General features: G+C 45.4%; 1 long non-coding RNA gene across 1 annotated transcript in view; it reads left to right on the top strand.

The window, feature by feature from the left end:
• Positions 1 to 364: 364 nt before the first annotated feature.
• LOC108785503 overlaps positions 365 to 5,910 on the top strand; it is a 13,299-nt gene continuing 7,753 nt past the window's right edge. Inside the window, exon 1 of the long non-coding RNA XR_001941136.1 lies at positions 365 to 492. This is a non-coding gene — a long non-coding RNA (uncharacterized LOC108785503). The remainder of the gene's footprint in view (positions 493 to 5,910) is intronic.

The raw sequence follows: 5,910 nt of genomic DNA, 5'->3' as shown, positions 1-5,910 counted from the left end.
TATAATTCCTGTATAATAATAATTGTAACTAAGAACATAAAGACACACTGGAACCCGGACAGTTGGATCAACAATAAAATGTCTTTCCGGAAGCAATAACTCCAGAACTCAGGAAGATGTCTAGGAAGAACCGTTCTGAAAGGTTCCTGAATTGTACTGTCCATAGACATCAATCTTCCAGTCCATACACCTCTCCACATGGAGGTCATAGCATTGCACTGGACAAGGCGGCTCTGCCAGGCTGCATGCACCGTGTAAACATTGCTCAAAGCTCACACTTCCTCACACAGCTCCTGACATATGTACCCACAAGCCCCCCTCCTGCTTGTCTCTGACTGGACAAAGCATGAGCGGGAGGCGGGACTAGGTGCTGGTGCAGCCAATGAATGACGTGCTAGCTTCTGAGAGGAAGGGAGGGCCACACGTCACTGGAATTCCCCTTCTCCGGACTGTTCGGTACTTTCCCTGGACAGAAACGTGAAGGGACAGACGGTAGACGACGAGCCTTCCATATAGGTGAGAGCTCTGCCATATAGATCTATCTATGTATTTATAATGTACTGTGTTTACCGTATGTATATGTTCTAGGTACACTGTATGCCTGCCTGGCCTCTTACTGTATGTGTATATGGACTATGTGTACTGTATGTCTGTGCATATGCCCTATGTACACTGTATGCCTGGCCTCTTACTGTATGTCTGTGTATATGGACTATGTGTACTGTATGTCTGTGTATATGTTTCATATGTACACAGTATGCCTGGCCTCTCACTGTATATTTGTGTATATGGAGTATGTGTACTGTATGTCTGTGTATATGCTTTATATGTACACTGTGTATATGGACTATGTGTACTGTATGTCTGTGTATATGCTTCATATGTACACTGTATATATGTGTATATGGACTATGTGCACTGTATGTCTGTGTATATGCTTCATATGTATGTATGTATGTGTATTTATTACTTTATGTGCACTGTAATATGCTTCATGTGCATGAGCAAGACAGACAGCCGCTAACGACGCTGGAACGCACTGTACTGTAACTTGTGTAAACAAACCCTAAATACCGTCCTAAAACATTGCATTCTTTGATTCAGGCATTATCTGCGTTCAGGTGCGGGAGGGGCGTGGCAGTGCATTGAAGTTAATGTCACCATATCCATGCCCCCCACCCGTATTGCAATAACCTTCACCTGAACGCGTGGCACATTTTTACAGATCGCACTAGACCGGAACACAGGCACTAATGTGCCACGCATTCGGGTGATCGCCCCCTGAACGCAGGCAACCGACCGGAGTGCAATACAGTGCGTTCCAGAGCCTGACCGCTCTGAAACGCACTGTTTGTGGTGTGAACCAGCCCTAAAGCCTAATTCACACCATCCTCAGTGCGTTCTGGCGCTATTGTGGACGGAACGCACTGGATCGCATTGCGGCGGGCTCAGTTTGTTGTGGGGTGGGAGGGGGTGTGGTGATGTGTTGAAGTGAATGGCACCGCAGCCATGCCCTCCGGCCGCAATGCGATCGGCCACACGTGAACGCAAGGCACATCAGTGCCTGCGATCCGGTCCAGTCAGAAAAAATGCTGCTAGCACTATTTTTTTCTGACCCGACCGCAGGCTTTGCTGTGCCTTTCGTTTCCGTGCGGCAGATCGCATTGCGGCCGGAGGGCCGCAACTCACTCTATCAGTCCTGACCTTCGCTTGTCCTTTTGGCTGCGATTTGGCTGCTGTTTGGGTACCACACCTGGATGCTGTCTTACATTATTATCCTTGGCGTATTATCCTTGGCGTCACTTTGTTTCCTGTTTTGGTACCTCATTTTAGTAGATTGTCGTGTTGGTTCTGACCTTAGCCTGTTGCATATTCTATTCATCCACTTAAGCCTAGTGTTCACTAGTGGGGTGAGTGTGGGTGCCACAGTCTGTGAGGACCAAGTAGCAAACCCATCCCCACCCTCTGGGTAAGAGCAGCTGTTGCTTTAGTCTTTGCCCTGCCATGCACCCCTGGTGTACACAATAGTATGGGGATATAATCTATACCACTTTCACATTCAAAAGCTCAACATTGATTTTAGGAAAGTATAGATTTATGTACAAAATAGCTATAGAACAGGTTGTATTTGTCTTCCCTGTTTTGCAACAGTATGTTCCACGTCTTCCTTCCTGGTGACATTCTTCACGTGATGGATCCTGACTAATGAACTGGAAATACAGAGTCTAAAGCTGTTTTTTGGGAGTGGAAAAATCGAACATTTCCCTCATCCACGCTAAACAGTATGAATGGGGGAATCTTCCCTGCTGTGCTGTTGTATTTTGATGGCGACTAGGGCAGCAGTCTCTGTTCAGCTGACAATTACTGGGCCAGCTACATCAACAAAACTCGATAAAAGAATCGACTTTTGTTGAAATGAGGGGTGCCAATAGGGCCACATACAGCTTGAATTCCAAAATTCAAGCAGTTTATGGCCAGCTTAAAAATCTCAGCCTTAACGTGTATTTACACTTTTGCAGCCAAAATGTAAAGCAGGCCTTTGCAAGCTTTTCCCTCAATTTCGGTAACAGGAAACTCGGTCTGTCCTAATAAAAATGGTGTAGGGTGCTGAGTGTGACTGGGTGCATGGTGTAGTGTGATGGGGTGGATGGTGTAGTGTGCAGTGTGGCCTGTTGCATAGTGTGGGGTGCTAAGTGTGACTGGGTGCATGGCGTGAGGTGCTAAGTGTGACTGGGTGCATGGTGTAGTGTGCTGAGTGTGACTGGGTGCATGGTGTAGGGTGCTGAGTGTGACTGGGTGCATGGTGTAGTGTGATGGGGTGGATGGTGTAGTGTGCAGTGTGGCCTGTTGCATAGTGTGGGGTGCTAAGTGTGACTGGGTGCATGGCGTGAGGTGCTAAGTGTGACTGGGTGCATGGTGTAGTGTGCTGAGTGTGACTGGGTGCATGGTGTAGTGTGCTGAGTGTGACTGGGTGCATGGTGTAGTGTGCTGAGTGTGACTGGGTGCATGGTGTAGGGTGCTGAGTGTGACTGGATACATGGTATCAGGACAAGATATGTAGTGACATAATTTGCCCTTAGTGAGCCCTGGCGTCTGTTCCACATTACCTGGACTCTTCACCTTCATGAAGCCCTCCCAGAATCCAGGACATTGTCAGAACGTTCTGTTGTCTAACTGGCTCTTGTATTTCCAGGTTCCTGTGTTTTCAAATCATTGCAACTCACTCTATCAGTCCTGACCTTGGCTTGTCCTTTTGGCTGCGATTTGGCTGCTGTTTGGGTACCACACCTGGATGCTGTCTTACATTATTATCCTTGGCGTATTATCCTTGGCGTCACTTTGTTTCCTGTTTTGGTACCTCATTTTAGTAGATTGTCGTGTTGGTTCTGACCTTAGCCTGTTGCATATTCTATTCATCCACTTAAGCCTAGTGTTCACTAGTGGGGTGAGTGTGGGTGCCACAGTCTGTGAGGACCAAGTAGCAAACCCATCCCCACCCTCTGGGTAAGAGCAGCTGTTGCTTTAGTCTTTGCCCTGCCATGCCTGTGATTGTTGAAGGTTGTAAATAAGCTGTTCTTGCCTGACCTTCTTGTTCATCACTCTATTTCCTGCTGCTTGCTGGCAGAGGTTTGGTACTGCCACTATTAGACTGTGTTTCTATGGCATTAGTGGAAATATACGCTCCCCGGCCACTTTATTAGGTACACCTTGCTACGGTAGTACCAGGTTGGACCCCCTTTTGCCTTCAGAACTGCCTTAATTCTTTGTGGCGTAGATTCAACAAGGTGTTGGAAATATTGCTCCGAGATTTTGGTCTATAATGACATGATAGCATTACGCAGTTGCTGCAGATTTGTTGGCTGCACATCCGTAATGCAAACCTCCCGTTCCACCACATCCCAAAGATGCTCTATTGGATTGAGCTTTGGTGACTGTGGAGGCCATTGGAGTACATTGAACTCATGACATCGATGTCATGTTCAAGAAACCAGTTTGAGATGATGTGAGCTTTGTGACATGGTGCATTATCCTGCTGGAAGTAGCCATCAGAAGATGGGTATACTGTACTCATAAAGGGATGGACATGGTCAGCAACAATACTCAGGTGGGCCGTGGCGTGTAAACGATGCTCAATTGGTACTAAGGGGCCCAAAGTGTGCCAAGAAAATACCCCCACACTTTTACACCACCAGCCTGAAACGTTGATACAAGACAGGACGGATCCATGCTTTCATGTTCTTTATGGCAAATTCTGACCCTACCATCTGAATGTTGCAGCTGAAATCGAGACTCATCAGACCAGGCAACATTTTTCTAGTCTTCTATTGTCCAATTCTAGCCTCCGTTTCCTGTTCTTAGCCAGGAGTGGCACCCGGTGTGATCTTCTGCTGCTGTAGCCCATAGCGTTCAGAGATGGTATTCTGCATACCTTGGATGTAAGAGTGGTTATTGGCGTTACTGTTGCCTTTCTATCATCTCAAACCAGTCTGCCCATTCTCCTCTGACCTCTGACATCAACAAGGCATTTTCGTCCACGCAACTGCCGCTCACTGGATATTTTCTCTTTTTCTGACTATTCTCTGTAAGTCATAGAGATGTTTGTGTGTGAAAATCCCATTAGACCAGCAGTTTTTTAAATATTCAGACCAGCCCGTCTGGCACCAACCACTATGCCAAGTTCAAAGTCACTTAAATCCCCTTTCTTCCCCATTCTGATGCCCGGTTTAAACTTCAGCAAGTCGTCTTCACCACGTCTAGATGCCTAAATGCATTAAGTTGCTACCATGTGATTGGCTGATTAGCAATTTGTGTTACCGAGCAAGTGGCCAGTGAGTGTATATGATCACTGCTGCATATATCGCATTTATGGGGCAGTCTCAAAAAAGGACAGGAGCTACCACAGGACAAGGATCTTCTGCAGCCAGAAGGCCACGGCTATCACTGTATGTATTGTGGACTACTATAGTAATTTTCAGGATTCCTGGCGGCCTTCCAGATATCATATATGCATTCCTACATTGAGCAAAGCTGCACCAATGTAAGTCTGCAAAAACCTTACTTCCTGGAGTTCCTCTTCCACCTTTCTGTACTCTGTAGACACAAGTAGTTGTAGCTGGTGTAAGACTTTTATAATTCTGCCTCAGTCCCTCCTAAGTATAATGTTTTAGGAGATTGTATACATCATACATAGCAGTAACTAATTGGTCACGGGTAAAAGCCAACCAACGTTCTTGTATCTGCTAATGCCATCGTGGGGTCAGTTATACATACTGAACTAGCATTCTGTAATGTGTCTTACATGAGGGATTTTTTAGGGTAATTACAGTACTAAGATGTGATATAAGAAGCCTTCAGTCAAAATGGAAGTAGGTTTAAATATTTCTTTGCATTACTTCTGAAGAGCCCCAGGGACTCTACACGCTCTTGCTTGTTATAGGTTCAGCAGTACCCTATACAGATTTACTCTTTAGAAGTGGATTGTTTTTTCTTTTCCTCCCACCACCTGAAAGTGTACTGCAGATTTGTCTTGCATGAGTAAAAAACTAGCGTCTGGAGGGCCTCTGAATTTGGCAGGAAGTAATGTATTTTGTATGTATCTTGCATCAATACTCGTAGCCACTTGTTTTATGAGACTTTCTGGATCCTTCCCCAACTTCGTTTAACAATGGTGACATATAGCAGACGTGCATTTGCATCAGGGCCTAGAGTGGTCTGTTATTTTTCTGTACAGTACAGAGTCTTCTTTCACTGTTCATTAACCCCTTAGTGAGACAGTTTCATAAAATGTTTTTGTTCTTGGGGACCGGAACAATTTTGCCATTTATTTTTGCTATGTGTTTGTTTAACCATAATTTCCATCTTCCTCGTTCATTGCACTTACACATAATATATATATATATATATATATAT

This window comes from Nanorana parkeri, unplaced genomic scaffold (assembly GCF_000935625.1).
Source record: "Nanorana parkeri isolate BGI_ZX_2015 unplaced genomic scaffold, ASM93562v1 scaffold165, whole genome shotgun sequence".
NCBI classification, from domain to species: Eukaryota; Metazoa; Chordata; class Amphibia; order Anura; family Dicroglossidae; genus Nanorana; species Nanorana parkeri.
Note: the sequence above shows the minus strand (reverse complement) of the source record. Positions and strands in the feature narration are given on the sequence as shown.